Source organism: Ochlerotatus camptorhynchus, unplaced genomic scaffold, assembly GCF_037179485.1.
Source record: "Ochlerotatus camptorhynchus isolate MF236.1 unplaced genomic scaffold, CSIRO-AGI_Acam_v1.1 ptg000304l, whole genome shotgun sequence".
NCBI classification, from domain to species: Eukaryota; Metazoa; Arthropoda; class Insecta; order Diptera; family Culicidae; genus Ochlerotatus; species Ochlerotatus camptorhynchus.
Genome location: NW_027040792.1, coordinates 512732 through 529450, shown reverse-complemented (window position 1 = coordinate 529450; position 16719 = coordinate 512732). Strand labels below are relative to the sequence as shown.

The 16719-nt window shown below is 44.2% G+C and overlaps 1 protein-coding gene and 1 non-coding gene across 2 annotated transcripts in view; one reads left to right on the top strand and one right to left on the bottom strand.

The window, feature by feature from the left end:
- chas (chascon) overlaps positions 1 to 16719 on the bottom strand; it is a 349928-nt gene that overhangs the window by 309725 nt on the left and 23484 nt on the right. The window contains exon 2 of the mRNA XM_065228879.1: positions 12131 to 12783. The gene's annotated coding sequence lies outside the window, so the exon portion shown is untranslated. The remainder of the gene's footprint in view (positions 1 to 12130; positions 12784 to 16719) is intronic.
- LOC135707217 (U4 spliceosomal RNA) lies at positions 10474 to 10618 on the top strand. Its single transcript, XR_010518213.1, has one exon. It is a non-coding gene; the product is annotated as a U4 spliceosomal RNA (small nuclear RNA).

The window sequence follows — 16719 nt, the reverse complement described above, 5'->3', positions numbered from 1 at the left end:
CAACTTTATGTTTTTTCCAGGGCGGCTTGTTGGGCCTGCCCCAACCCCCTGTCTCGCCGGGGAACCATCGTGCACAGCTCTGTTTAGAGTCCCACGCTGGCACTAGGACGGTGATCAGCCGCACCTCCATGGTGAAAAGACGCTCGGGTTTGGTGAAGCATTTCCTCTATCACCGTACTATGGTTACCGCGCCAGTGTTCGCGTCGCACCTCTTCACTTTGCTATTGGCGGACTGGCAACATTGCCCAGGCTACGCCACCCAGCTGTGTCCATGTTTCAGCTGGTAGTCTTTTATTATCATATGACTCGAGGAGGCGTGAAGTAGGAACTTGTGAGGACCAGGGCTAGGTATTCCGCTCCTTCCAGGTTGTCAACTCACCATTTTGTAGCCCGCAGGACACGCACGTATCAACCATATTGACCGGATTAACCATCTCGAAAAAAGCTTGCCAAGATGAAACGCGTCCACAGACGCAGATACAGACATAAGCAAATTTCATCTTGCCGGGTCGATTTTTCACATTAAATTTGATTCTACGATGTCGTAATCAAACTGTCGGGCCAGATCGAGCCAAGATCTATCGATTGGGAATGTTTTATACAGGTGAGATAGCTTGTGTGGATGGCTATCGGTCACAGACGGCAAGACGTGTGAAATGTGATTTTAATATCTATGTTACGGTAGTAACAAAGGTAATAATATATGTTTGCTCCTTGTGATTACAATTTGTAATAAAAGTTTATTTATTAATAATGTCGATATCAATAAGATGACTCACGGTGGTCCAAAATCAACGAAATCAATTTCAAAACAAAACCGCTCGATTTTGGCAAGACTAAATTTTCGGGCTTGTTGTCAAAATCGAACGGGTACTGTAAAGTTATTAATTCAGATCAAGATTGAAAAAATGCTGTTCTACAGTAATTGCAACAGTCATTGCACGCGCATTTCTACCCGGGTACTTCCGTACTTGGCATGCTCATGACAGCCGCCCGGTTGATTCGATGTGATAAAGGTCAAGTTTGGTGGCGCGGAAGTTTCAAGCGCGGAAACTCACGCAGCTACCAGCGAGTCGGCAATAAAAATCAACGAACTGCGGATGATCACCAAATTAGAAAACGAATCACCTCTACGGAGTGACCGTTTTGTTTACGGGCTGGCACCAACCAATCAAGCATTCCATTTTCTGATGATTATAATTGTGTCAATTCTGATGGCTGATACAAAAGATGAAGTGGAAAATTTGCATCGATTTTTGTCGGCGAGGTATTTCATTTATACAATTCAAATTCAGAATTACCTTCCAAGCGGGTGGGTGGAGTTTTTGCACTCGTCCGGAACATTCCGATGACCATCGCTGGACGAAATGCGATCTACGAGAGCAATGCGATAGTGGATCAGTTCATTCCCATCGATGGAATCCAATTGGTTATGCATGAGCGTGACCTACGAACCCCCACGTTGTTGACAATATTACATCTGAGAGAGATCCAATGCCAACAAAGTAATAAATCGATCCCCTACTGTGTAACTCGTTTAGGTTCGATGGCATCATCAACCGACGACGATGACGTGACTTCGTGCAATACCAACTCTCTTTTCTCTCTCAGATCGGGATTCGCACGATACGTGAATGAAAACAAAACTGGTTCCACAAAAAAAAGAGTCGCAATAAACAATCTCGCCAGACTTATTCCACCTTCTGTTGACTCTGATGATCATCGAGAATGATCATTCCACTCAACCGTCGCCAAGCAAGCCAGCGATGATGATGATGATGATGTTTTTCGCGCAGATTTGTTTATGCCGGTACGCTTTCCGTTCCCTAGTTACCTACCATTATATCTAGGCTTGTGGACGCCGCCGTCGTTCGTCCGGTCGAGACTTTCCATATCTGGAAGTAGGACAATGAACGACAAAGGACGACCTGCCTCATTATTTTTCCTGAATTAGCTCTTGACCGACGACGACGACTTGACGATGGCGACGATGAGGAGCGGGAGGGTCGAAGGTGGAGGGTTTTGCGTGTTTTTGAGCCAACTCAAGTGGAAACACTGTGAGTAATAAATTTATCATTGTGTTAAATGTAGTGAGTGACTGAACGCGATGGATGACCTTAACCCGGTAAGTACGATTTGGCTAGATGTAGCAAAGCTTCGTATCAATAAAGTGTACGTTTTATTGGAGTGGAAGATGGAAGTACTTTTATTCGAATCAGAACGGTAATTCAATTTGATTTGATCCAAGAATCGAAACTTACGAACTCATCTTATTTTTGCTGGAAACAACTGAAAACAGCAGCTAGCTTGAGAGGATTCCATTCATTAGGTTAGGTTAGAAACGTTTCATGCAACGGCTAGCAACGAGTTGCCGCTCTCATAGGTCACGAAGGTTGCGCACAAAGCGGCTTATAGGAGATTATCTCCATCTTTATGCAAACAAATCTTAAACTATTAACACGTTTGTATGCATTATTAGGGTCAGGTTGCCTATCGAGTTATAACATACAGTAAGCGATTAACAAGTTGAACAAACATATCTTACAATAGGACGGTGAGCACTGAATATTGTCACCGGCGATCAAGGTTTTAAAAATCATGAAGTTCCAAATGTCGCATCCGAGGGTTTTGAAATGTCGCATAATGGGTTTCAGTTCATGTCAAGATCGAGCAACTTTTGCCGGGGTATTCTTCCTGACCATGTTTGGGTGTGGCCACCTGTGTGCTTTTTGAAACATTTGATGAGACAAACTGAAATTTATTGTTAATGGTTTCCAAATACAGAGATCTTTAAATTACAGTAAGTTTTCTTGTCGACCAACGATATATGAGTTTCCGAGTTTTAAGAACAATGTGAGGTTATGTCAATTTCTGTGAATGCAAGAAAGTAAAAATCAAGATTAACTTAAAGCCACAGAAGTATTTCTGATCTAACCAACCTTATTTCAATCATAAATTTTAAGCACTAATCATAGTTGATGGATTTCCAATCAAACAAATTCAACGGAAATAGATCAAAATTAAATCAATATCATTTGTTTCCTTCGTATCCAACTGTTGTGGTTCACGTTTTTCTTCTATTGTTCTCTATTGAGATGCCTAGCAACATTCCTCGATGACACACTACTAAACGCTGTTTTTTGCAATCCCACATCTAAGTGATTCAAAGGGCTTATTCGTTAGCGGTCGCAACATCCCCAACCGTAATGCCTCACTTTTAGCCGGCCTTACCGTCCTCCAATACATCCAATAGAGCCATTTTGATCGACGGCCGCTGCATAACGCCCGAAATGGTCCGGACATCGACTTTACGCACTTGGCCGTCTTTGCCTGGACCCTTATTCGCAGCCATCCATTCGCGACCTGTTCATCAACGATCACCACAAGGTCTCGTTCTTTCAATGGACGAAACTCTCCGAACCACTTCGTCCTTCTAGAGATGGTGTGAAGATAAGCCTGGATCCAACGTTGCCATAATTGCCATTTACGGAAAACAAATCACTGGCTGTCACTCTTTCACCAGTATTGTGCAAACAGAAATCATTTTGTGTGATTTTCCAGCCGCAAATCGACCGTACCACCCGGATATGTGCAACTGGTTTTCTGCCTAATCATTCTTAACTAATTTTCCAAGAAGCACTATATTTACACTGGAATGCAATGCATTAATTCCAAAACAGAACTTCCAATCAAATCAATTCCGCTGCCGCTGAAAAATTGCGTCCGTTCAGCACGATAAACTTTTCCTGCCCCATCAGCATCAACAATCAATCAGCCGAAAGAATGTGTTAATGTCGTTCCTCATTCCTACCACCGTTAAAAGCTTCCCCGTTGTCACTTTTTTTTCTTTCGCGGGCAACCTGTCAGCTGCCCGTATGGAACACTACATGATTTCCCATCCTAATCCATATGGATTTCAGCGTCGAGCGCCGTGAGAATTAATGTTCGCGCTCTGGGTAATCAACTTTAAACTGCAGCTCGACCCATTGGGTACAATCACTCTGGGTCTCGAAGCAGCAAATCGAACTAATTGTACGAGGAGGCAGAATCGAATCAGATATGGTGAATTAATCATAATACACAATTTCTTGAAGCACTTAGGCCCAGTTCCGCGTCTTCCAAGTCTACACCGACAAGTGATCACGACATTTATTGACTTTTATTAGCGCTCTCTCAACCATTAAGAGCAAGCCATAACCGCGATGATGACGATGATGGTGATGATGATGTTTGTTTAGAAGCAGCGTGTAGAAACAAGGCATATCTTCACCGTGATTCATATTAATAATTGCCAATGGGTAAGCTTTTTCCCACACCGCCACTGGTTGAAGGCGGCGGCGGCGACGACGACGACTTAATTGGGAAGATTGGAATGAAAGCGTTAGTGAGCTGCAAATGGAACCTGCAGGTGGGACGGACACGACGACGACGGCGTTTCCTTCAATATTTGCACTTAAATGGAAATTCACTCGGAGAGGTTCGCCTTCGTCTGGTTCTAGAAAAGGACCTACCGTCTGGAGGTTGAGGAAATGATTCATTGTAATTCTACAGTTTCGACACTGAATCAAGTTTTATGACTGCTACATTCCCGCATAAACGCGAACCATAAATTGACCTTACCTAAAATGGTTAAAAATTGTTTATAATCCCTGCTAAACTTTAACTGAAATGGTTATGGAACTTTACATGAACGTTTAATGATAAAGTTTCAACCTTATGTATTATGGTTTTTTGGAAATGGACCTTACAAATAATGGGTTGTTAAGAACCATTACCATTCCAAATTCTTGTTTTCTCCATACATTTTCAGAAAGAGAACTATATAAGAACGTTTTTACTTATGATTTGAGAACATTAATGGTAATGGTTATGGTAGTCAGTAAGGTCCATTAATGGTTTTGTATTATCGCTCAACTTTACGTGGAATATATCGTGAATTGGTAATCAGTAAATTACAGGCAACCAATTCGCGATATATTCCACATAAAGTTGATCGATGTTACAAAACCATTCGTGGACCTTACTGACTACCATAACCATTACCATTAAAGTTCTCAAACCATAAGTTAAAAGGTTCGAATATAGTTCTCTTTCCGAAAATATATGGAGAAAACAAGAATTTGGAACGGTAATGGTTCTTAACAACCCATTATTTGTAAGGTCCAGTTCCAAAAAACCATAATACATAAGGTTGAAACTTTATCATTAAACGTTCATGTAAAGTTCCATAACCATTTCAGTTGAAGTTCAGCAGGGATTATAAACAATTTTTAACCATTTTAGGTAAGGTCAATTTATGGTTCGCGTTTATGCGGGTTGTAACTCTTCAATAGACCTTTAAACTTACTTTGAATGGCGTCCAAATGTCCAAATCCATAAATTTAAAAAAAAATCGGGAAAAGTATTTTGAGATCGCGAACATAGAAAAAAAGTAGAAGGGTCTGTGCCTGGGGGCACGAACGGAAGCTTGACATAGGACCGCTAGTGGACGGAATAAATGTGAAGAGTATTTAGTTCTTTTCATTGATCAATTATCTATTATCTCAACTCTTTCCGTTTTTGAATTGTAGGCGTACCAAATTTGTAGTAATTTTTTTCAATGAGAAAGTTGATTAAGAGAATCAATCAAAATCGCTTGCACCCCTGCTTCCAAGTTTGGTTACAAGATTACAACTCTGGAGAGCATTTTGTGTGGTCGTTGGGGGCTTGTGGTTCTGAATATGGACAAACAATCACAGATAAATTCTATTCCAACTCTTTACTGATGTAAGCTTGATGGCCCTGAAAAGGGCCGTTTTATTGAAGAGGACATCCATGGCCACTTACGCTTGGCGTGTTTAGTGTAGGTGACAGCATCACGGACCTCATTTTCCAGGAACACCTTCAGCACACCTCGTAGATCAGACCGGAGATACGTTTGACACCACCACGGCGAGCCAGACGACCGATGGCGGTTATCTCGAAGATCTTTGCGATGACGCTTGGCGCCTCCTTTACCAGACCAGTCAATTGTTGCTTGTTAGATGTGAAGGAGTGGACTAGCCACCACCTTCCTACTGCTGCTATTGCTGTTCACCACGCCGTCTGAAGTGAAAATGAGCTAATGCCATTTAGTTAATTTTTTTTTTTTTTTTTAATTAGTTAGTTTAAATGATCTTTATTTTAGTTTAACTTGGACGATTACCATATAAATTTTTACTAAGTGATTTAATTGCTTTCTTCATCTTTAGGTATGGGCAAAATTCAAAATTTGTTTTACAGAATTAGTCCTAGACTTAGTACACGGTCGACCACCTTGGTGGGATTGGTTTGTTTTGTTTTTAGAATTTGAAGAGAAACTACTTAATACTACTATTGACAGCTTAAAACTAACCTACTCTACTATATACACTTAACCTACTATGTACAAATTGCTTATTAAAGCATGTTCAGAAAGATTGCATTTTTGAATAAATTTAGTTGTCATATCATCAATTTTGGAATCTACTTTGGGAATTTCTGCCTCTTGATGGAGGTCTGCTATTCTTGTGTCGAATGGACGATCTAGGATCATCTTCAACACTCTATTCTGTGCAACCTGGATTTTGTTCCTGTGGGTCTGAGCGCACGATTCCCACACCGGGGCGGCATAGAAGATCGCGGGGGCTATGATCTGTTTGTAAACAGCCAGTTTGTTTTGCCTTGAGAGGCGGGATCTGCGGCAAATGAGCGGATACAAACACCTAACCAAGGCGGAGCACTTAACTAGGGTTTTCTCTATGTGCGAGCGGAACAGGAGCTTCTCATCGAACAACATCCCGAGATAAGTAACATCAGTGGACCACTCGACCCTTGTACCATCCATTATTACGGTACAGGAGGGAGACGGTTTAAGTTTTAATGATTGTCTGTGAAGGAACATGATCGCTTGGGTTTTCGAGGCGTTGATTTTGATTTTCCACGTGGTGGCATAATCAGTAAAGGTGTCAAGGCATCGTTGGAGCTTGTTCGTAATTTCACGAGGCATCCTACCCTTGACGGCTATCGCGGTGTCATCTGCAAACAGAAAGAACACGCAACCGTCTCCTAGAGGAGGGATGTCCGACGTGTAGATGCTGTAAAGCAGTGGTCCCAGCAGACTCCCTTGCGGAACACCTGCTGGGATCGGAAATTGTCCCGAAAGGGAACTATTCAACGACACCCTGAACGACCTTTGCTGGAGATAGTTACGGGTGATTTTCACAAGGTATGGTGGAAAGTTGGAGTTACAAAGCTTGTATATAAGTCCGTCGTGCCAGACATTGTCAAACGCCTTTTCGACGTCTAACAAGGCCATGGCTGTGGACTTGGATACAGCTTTGTTACTCCGGATGTTATTCATCACCCGCACTAGCTGATGATTGGTGGAATGCCCCTTACGGAAGCCGAACTGTTCCGGAAGAAGAATGTCATGTTCCTCCACAAACTTGTTTAGTCGGCTGAGGATCAATTTTTCGAACAGCTTGCTCAGCGCTGAGAGCAGGCTAATCGGTCTGTAGCTTGACGGTAGTGAAGGGTCTTTCCCAGGTTTGCGGATCGGGATGATTTTTGCCACCTTCCAGATGCTTGAAAAGTAGTGCAGCTCCAAGCATCTGTTGAGGATGGCAGCCAGCAGCGAGTGCACCCTCGCGCTGAGATTTTTCAACTCTAGGTTGAATATTCCGTCAAACCCGGGAGCCTTCATGTTCGTACTGTGTTTCAGCGCTGAGCAAATTTGTTCCTCTGTAATCCGTTCTTCTGGAGGGACGGCACAAGGAGAGGCATCTAACGTCTGGACGCACTGCACAACCTGGTTCTCGAGTGGACTTGGGATTGTAGAGCCAAGCAAATGCGACTGGGCAATGTGCTCCCCAATTGCATTGGCCTTCTCTTCGTTGGTGATAAGCCGTTCGTCATTGACTCTAAGTGGTGGAATGGGCTTGGGGTGAGACTTCAGCACCTTGGCAACCTTCCAGAATGGTCTGGAACGGTCGTCCAGGTTCTGAACGAGCCGCCCGAAACTCTCGTTCCGGATTGAGACCATTCTGGAAGCGATCTGCCGATTCAGATCGACCATTTCGTATTTACGCTGCAGATCCCCAGTCCGCTGAAACTGGCGTCTACGAACATTTCTGAGCCGAATCAAGAGTTTGGTGTGGGAATCAATTGCTTGAAACTTACCCCTCACAGGAACTCGTCGAACGCACTCTTCGTCAGCCACGGATATGGCTTGATGGAGACCCTCCAGGGCCCGGTCGATGTCATCCACTGTGTCGAGCGGTGGGTTATCGTCGATGTGGCGGTCGACCACGCGTCGAAACTGGACCCAGTTGACTCGATGGTAGTCCTTCCGCTGGCACGGTGCAGGGGCCACGTTGTAGCCCAGCTCGGTCAGCACCGGTTGGTGGTCCGAACTCAGGTCGTTGACGGCAACCGGCTTGGCTAATCTGGTGTTTGCCAAGAACAGGTCCAGCGTCGATGGGTTGCCCGTCGGTGATGTGAAGGTTGGTTCGTCCGGAAACCAGACGGAATAGAGACCATGCTGGGAATGGTCGAATAGCAGGCGACCGTTCTGGTTCTGCTGGTAGTTCCGCCAGGCCTCGTGCCGGGCGTTCAGGTCCCCTCCGATTACAAAGCGGGCATTGGTGTGGGTTATGATGGCAAGGTCGTTCTTGAACTGCTGTGCTGTACCATTGCTAACGGTACATTGCCGGGGGCAGTAGACAACGATGAACCGGACGTTTCCGGTCGATGTTTCCACCTCAACGCCGACGGCCTCGATGATGGAAGTGCGGTAGTGGGGTAGGGTGCAGTACTTGATGCCTTTCTTGATGATGACCGCGACACCGCCCCCCCTGGAGCTGGTGCGATCAAGCCGGACAATGCTGTGGTCGGGCAGCCAGAAGCTGTCACCGGTCTTGAGGTGGGTCTCGGTGAGAAGGCCCACGTCGATGTCGTGCTTGCGGAGGAAGTCTGCAAGCTCAATGTTTTTCGCCCCTACGGAGCGAGCGTTCCAGTTGGCGATCTTTATGGGTTCACGGTCCATAATTAGCGACGAAGGAGATGATAGCTTGGAGCTGTTGTGTTCTTGTTGCGCAGGTGCGCTTGATGATGATGGCCTGGGCCAACAGTGTGACGATCTCATCCGTTGACAGCGGAGAATCGTCTGTAGCTTCACCGGTTGTACCGGCCAATCCCGGAGCAGGGGGATCCGTCGATGGCCCGGAGGCTTGACCGGGTACTGCAGCGGCAGCCAACTGGGCAGCAGCCAACTGTTGGTTGAGCGGGAGCGGCGGCAACACTGGAATTGGCCGTGATTGGACCGGTGATAACGGAGGAAAGTTCTGCGCGTTGTTTTCTGGAACCTTCTTGCGACCGGGCTGGCTGTTGGACGAGGCCTTCTTCCGGATCTCGGCGTATTCGGCCCGCTTCGGACAGGCCTTACTCGTGGCCTTGTGGGCGGCACCGCAGTTGGCGCATGTGGGAGTGGCTTCCTCGATGCTGTCGCAGTTGTCGATCTTGTGGTTTTTGCCGCATTTGATGCAGCGGCTGGCCATGCGGCAATTCCTGGTGCCGTGCCCGAACAATAGGCAGTTCGAGCACTGAGTGACGCCACGGTGGGTCGGCTTATACCGCTCCCACTTCACTACGATGTGGAACAGTGTGCGTGTCGTCTGGAGATCCTTCACGGTTGTGGAGTTCTTCTCCAGATGGACCAGGTAGAGCTGGTCACGATACTTGATGGCCTTGCTGCGGGTCATCTTGTGGACTTCGACCGGCTTGAGGTCGTTCGCCTTAATCGCGTCCATTAAGGTGGTGGTGTCCATGTCGTGGAGCCCGCGCAGCACCACTTTCAGCGGCTTGGTGGCCTCGATGTCGTGGGAGAAGTACTCCAGCTTCATCCTGTCCAAGAGGGCCTGAACTGCGTTGAAGTGTTTTTCGGCCGGGACCATCAGTTTGTAGCCTTCCGTGCACCGTTGAATGGTGCAGCGAAGGCCCTGCTTAATGTAGAAATCCAGCTGCTCCCATAGCCCGGGAGGGAAGCCCTTCACATAGAAGGGTGGCAACTTAACTTTTTTCGGCACCGTCTCAGGGTCCGACTGCGGCTGGGCTCCGTTCTGCAGGGCCGAGAACGGATTGATGCTCAGCAGCTTTTTTGCTGCTGATGCGGTGGCGCTGCTGTCTTCAGGTCTGGGTCGTTTAGTTCCGGGAGGCCCCGGCTGCGGGTCCGCATTGCCTGTCGGGATGGGCAATGGGGTTTTCTTCTGCTTCTTCTGGGCTGGCTCGGTGGTCGCGCCGTCTCCTGGGAGAGTCTGTTTTCCCGGTAAACCAGCACTCGCGTTACCGCGCGATTTCTTACCCATGGCTGGGTCAGCGAGAGCGTCACTACACAACGCGGAGCTAATTCGACTTGCGAACGAACGAACGAAACTAGAGAGAATTCAAATCGACTGAACTGCTCAACAGTCTGGCAGCGAATGAGCGCAGTGGCTATATCGTAACCAATGAGGTACAACCGAGGTGCGATTATTGCTAGTTGAAAACTAATGAGCTAATGCCATACAGCAGCGCTCTTTAATATATTTTCAGGTTAAAGCAGAATGATGTGCAACCAAGTGGTATGAAAGCTACAAAGACTCCTCCCATTATGAGTAGTTTGCTATAAAGTAGCGACACTGGCTCTTTTCCTTTTGCGTACACGGCGAATGAGAACGACCCAAATTTGAGTTTAGTTCACTAGTTCACATGTAATCAAACTGAAAGCAGAGGTACAAATTATTTTGATCAACTTTGAATCGCCACGGCCGGATAAGTTCGATGGAAGAAGCAACAATCTAGCATCTAATTCGACGAAGACGGCAGAAAACATTTGTGAAGCCGAGTTATTTACGAAAGAGAGTGTCGATGAAGAGATTCGATGAATGTTGATAGGACCTTTAGCATATAGGAGTTTAGTTATCTCAGAAATAAGAAAAAAAGTGCAGGAACTCAGCGATGTCTTCTCTGTCACTCAATAAATTCTAGGGCTTTGAAATCATAAGATGTATCGATCATAAAAAATGGTAGAATTCGATTTATCAAAGTATCTCGAAAGATCAATAAATCGTTTTGAATACATTAAGTGGCTCATAGAGTTGAATTTTTCCTATAGCTTTAGAAAACACTTTCTGTAATTTGGCTTTCATTTTTCCCACAAATAACCACAGAAAATTTACAGTTGGCCATTGGAATATCAACAACCGGGAAATTTTTAAGATTTGAACCGGGAAAACCGGGAAAAACCGGGAATTTCAAAATGAAAAGTCACTGGCCACCCTGTAATAGATTATCACACTAAAGCTTCATGTTAGCATTTCCAACCAACCCTGAAAATCGCTAACTTCGCGTATGAAGTAACATCAAAACACTTCGAATGTGATTAACAAGGTTTTATACCGCAAGCATACCAAAATAAAGTATCAACCCTAATTAAGACATTCATATGTTATCAGTGAGTTATCAGTTCTTGCTCGGGTACTTGTCAGAATCTATTATAATGCAAATGAGTATTAAGCCGTTTTAAAAAATAACGCTTCCATTTTCAAATGTCGTGACCATTTTTAACAACGCGGCTGTAAAACACTCGTTAAGCAGCGATATATGGCAATTCTGATTACCAATTAGAAAACTATGATTGTACCATACTGCACAACAATCTAATCATAAGCTGCAATACAATAAAAACAATTCCGAATATCGTAAATCACACGGTAAACTATTCGCTGGGCAACAACTTTCGGCACCTGATTAGCGCCAAGGTCGGACTAATAAATCCCAACTTGTGTATCGCCTTCACGGCGGAGGACGGGGTCGCAAGGCTGCCACTCAACTTTATACTTTATTGAGTGCGAATTGCGCCGTCAGCGTTAAAGGTAACACCACCAACCATGCACCGCGATATCCTAAGCAAGACATAACTTGATTGCTCAATAAAAAACGGACAAACCACCTCGGTGGCGGTGTGGCTATCGTGTATCGTATCTGTAAGCAAAACATGCTAATAGTACAAATTGTACACGCACATGGTGCGATCGCGGGCACAAACATGCAAGCCAACGCTGCGAATCACTCAACATAAATCAACAACACTCACCGTTCGTCCTAATGTCCTTCCTCCTACTCCTCCTGCTTCCCGCTGTAATCCGAACGTTCACTCGACACTTCGATTTTCCTCCGGATATACTCCGGAACCGTAATCCAGGCGAGGGGGGGTTCGTCACTTCACTCTCGTTGAAATTTTGCGTTCGCAAAATTGCACTGAATTAAATTTTCACCTTGCTCCCGGCGGACAATTTCTTCGAAATCAATTTTCAACGCACAATTTCTTCGCAATTGCCAGGAATCTTCGCAGATTTCACTCGCGGTACACTTCCAGAATCTTCTCGACGCTGAAACTTGTCACACACTCTCTCTTTCCGTAGATCTCTCCGCGCTACAAACGCACAGGTGTTGGTTGCTCCGGTTCCCGACCAGAACTAGATTCTTCCCAAAACAACACTGCTGGTGCTGGTGACACCGAACACATTCTCACCCCCGCGCGCACTTTCGCAAATTGATATTCACTCGATCGGCGCTGCTATATTCCGAATCTTACTACCCATTTGATTGACTCCGAGATCCTTCTCTGCGCGCTGCTCCCACGTGAAAATGTTTCGGTGATTGACCGCGCACGTCGAATTTTCCTTGGTCCAACCACCTCCTCCACACGGATAATGTACACTTCGTCCAAGCAGGTTCTCAATCAATCTGTTTAGAAAATATGGAGAAACGAAAAGCGAAAAAAAAAAGAGATCTTATTATAACTTCCCGGACAGCGACAGCGTTTCTAACGTCTATTTGATTTGGACGGAATCGAACAATCAACTGAAGCGACGAAAAATGGTTGTATAATGATCGACTTGATCGTCCGTCGCACCGTCGTCGTTGCAAAATATGGGAACTGGACCTTCCGGACGGCTTCGTGTAAAAATTACACACACGCGGATGACTTGGTAGGTCCGTCCGACCGATCGACCGTGCGTGCGTGTAGTTCGTCGTGGTCGTCGATCCGCCCGTCCATCCATCCGTGCGAATCTTGTCTGTTTTAGTGAGCAAGTGGACAAATATGGGCATATTTACGAGGTTGAACGCGCGCGCGCTCTCGAGCACATTGCCTACCCACACACGCGGTAGCTTTGGAACGGCGCGCTTGCCTGGTTGCTAGAGGTTGGCAAAGTCGAATCCGCGTCCCCTCGGAACGACTTTGAACGGAAGAGTTGGAGCATTTTTTGCGAAGGTGTTCCTGCTACGGCAGATGACTTTTTGGGAGGACGATTGTTGTCCGGTTTTGTTTACATTGAATGAGGTTTGCCGAGCCGATACAGGAGAATTTGAATTGCGTCTTCAATAAAGTTCGCTTTCGATGAAAACGAATTCATTCTCTAAATTTGAACAATGAGGTGTGCCAGATTGTCAACACATATATGAATATTGGTTGCGATGTGTATAAAAGTCTATTGAAATATTTGTTAACAAATTGATTTTTGGGAAGCATTTTATGAAAAAGACAAACCAAGATGGAATCCATCGTTCAGAATCATAAATGCCAAACTGCAATGATCGATTCTCTGAGCCAAAAAGTTGAGCACGTTTCTTCGGGACCTTCTGGTCTTAGAGTTACCTCTATGCTGGTACTCTCTTCGGTCCCAAGCTAATCGATGCACCCCTCGAAACATAGGAAAATCCACGAACCCCTCATTTTATCTGTCAAACTTTCATAGCGAACCAAAACAGTCGCGCACGGAACCCCTTTGTGTTTGTTCTCTGTTTTGTGCGTGCGTTCGCTTTCATAGTTTTCGGCTGCATTTGCCGGATTAGCGCTGGCACTCTGCCTCCCGGACGGTTATACGTGTGTGAGTGGTGGTTTTCTCGCTTTCCGAGAAGTTTTAGAATCGGGAAAGAAAACATGATTCATCATGTTTGCAAAATTGCAAGCATCAGAAGGTTTGGCGCTGCGTGGTTTGATTGTTTCTCCCGGACCAGAAATTTGTGGCATCGCGAGTGAAAATTTTAATTCCAGTTTATGTACGCGCTGCAAGGTGCGTGTAAAGCTTGGCACGATTGGTGTTGATGTTGGTACACTTGCAACTATTTTAGCAAAAAATAAAAAAAATAAATCAAAAGAAATTGATATCGAAAGTGTACCAAAAGTGCTTCTGAACGTGTTTCGCAGTTGGATGTGGTGAAATTCGTGGTTGTTTTCAGTGAAAATTCCGTATCACTAATTTGCTCAATGAGTTCCCTTTTTTACGTTCGACGACATCGGGAATGCGCTCCCGGATATATTGATTTGGTGAGTACGTTCCAGTTGAGGATTGTTCTTGTACATTTCTCGATTGCATTTTCGAGGGGACGTGTCTGCTTTTGTGGGCAGTGCGTTTGATGGTCGGTTTGGTAGTATCCTTTTAAATATAATGTCTAATGTCCAAATAACCTCGATTTTCGGTCTATTGATTCAATACTTTAGTATTATATTTTCAAAACATACAATGATGCATTATGTCATTTAATGGCACATAAAACAAAAAGTGTGTGTATAGGACCCAATAATCTAGGTTATTTGTATTTTGTAAAACATCTTTATTTTTTATTATATTTTTTATTTTATTACATATTTTATATACATTATATATTACATGATTATGTATAAATTCATAATGTAAATTACAATAAATACTGGGACGGGAGGGAGCATCAGGGCATCATTGAAGTTGTAACTGGACAATGGAGTGGAGTGCCAACCGGAGTCTAGGAGGGAATGTGTACTGTCATTTTAGATAGTTACATTTCACTCCAACAGTTGCAATGAATTTGACGCGCTCTTCTTAAACAAATCATCCCGTGGAAAGCTTAACATGCATTGCGAATTTCGTTATTCATTTTGTTGGATCATATTGTTGGAAGGAGATTCTCTTATTCCCGCGGGTTTCGCGTAAGTGCCTCTGCTTACGGGCCCGTCCAACCCTTTTTGGCCCTTCATACAGCAGTATGTTGAATTCAGAATGATGACGGAATTTGATCTTGCTGTTGAGTGGAGCCGCATGCAGGGCAAGACCCAAGCTAGGATGGTGGCTACTTACATACATACATACATACAAACTTTCATAGCGAACCAAAACAAACATAGTGTACACTGAACCAAAACATCCGCAATACTTCGAATGATTATTGCATTGATCGAGCCCTTTAACAATATGCATTCGAATTTCGGATGATTTTCTTATGGTTGAATTCGTCGTCAGATGATGAACATCCATATGACTGTCATTCAAATACAGGATGATTTTCGTTTGAAAATTAGCTATAAAACATACGGCACTCAGAGGACAAACATTTAAGAATAGTGTGACATGCAAGTGCTTTTAATTAGATTTATAATTTGACTATCTACATTTCTATACTGAATAGCCATAATAAGCCATTCCATTATGGATACAAAGTTTTTTCGTGGTGAAGCAAATCTCCACCACGAATTAGCCAAACATTGGTTTTCATCCTTTACCTATGTTCTAAACAACTCTGATAGCGATGCATATGCTTCCACCTCGTTTGTCAGCTCAGATCAGCAAATGATATTCGATAGAATTATTAACATCATCGTTTTGAATGATTTGCGTTATGGGGCTGAACCAATACCATATGCATTTCCATTTAGTATGACAGTCATTCTGCAGAGAGCATTACGCATTTCAACTGAAGGCCCTATCCCTTCTCATAACAATTTTCATCCTGTATTCTAGAGGAAAATCATCTGATTTCAAAACAACCGTCATCCGTTGCAGGTATCATTCGAAAAAGCGATTTCGGTGATTTGTTTTGAATGGTCTGAGGTTTCATTCGATCAGAGGATGATGTTTGTGTACAGTGTAGTGCTAGAATTTCGACTAGAATGGGATACGTTAATCGATTTGCTTGGGACCAATAGGCTAGTCAAGTAGGGAGCCAATTTAAAATCGTTAGTTTCCATCAAGGGGTGAGGCAGGTTTATTCTGAGTTGCTTTTTTGCAGCGAGTAACTCGTGAGTAACTCAATGTACCTCAACATTTCTCTGCCTGCTCCGTTTACTCTTTTCAAACATATCCGGAGAACTTTGAGATTAGGGCGTATTAGGCGTGCTTTTGTAAACAAACACGACAATCGCCGATTTCTCGCAAATAAAAGCTCAATCGAAAAAAATAACGGCGCAAACAGGTAGAGAAATGATTCCTCTTTCATTTGGTATGGTTTGTTCGCCAGATTGAGTTTCAATTTACGAGAAATCGGCGATAGAGGTGTTTGTTTACCAAAGCAATTACGCCCAAATATCAAAGTTCTCCGGATATACGTCTCATATTAGACGTCAGTTTTGTTTGTAAATAAAGTAATCCCAAGTGTATTCTCAGCCTTTCGAATAACTGGAATATTATCTAAGAACCTGTGCCGGTGCCTACCAATAACAACCTACACTTTAAGCTGATCAAAAAATCTCTCCAATATTCTTCTAAAGATCTGGAATTCCACCTATGATGCAGCGATCCCCCAGGTAACAATTTGATGCTTAACAAGTGTTGTTCAATCGACTTTAATTTAGTCTTCGTTTGAATAATTGTTGTACATAGACCACGTTAACCTTTGTTCAGCTTTTAAACATCTAAATCTGGTGAT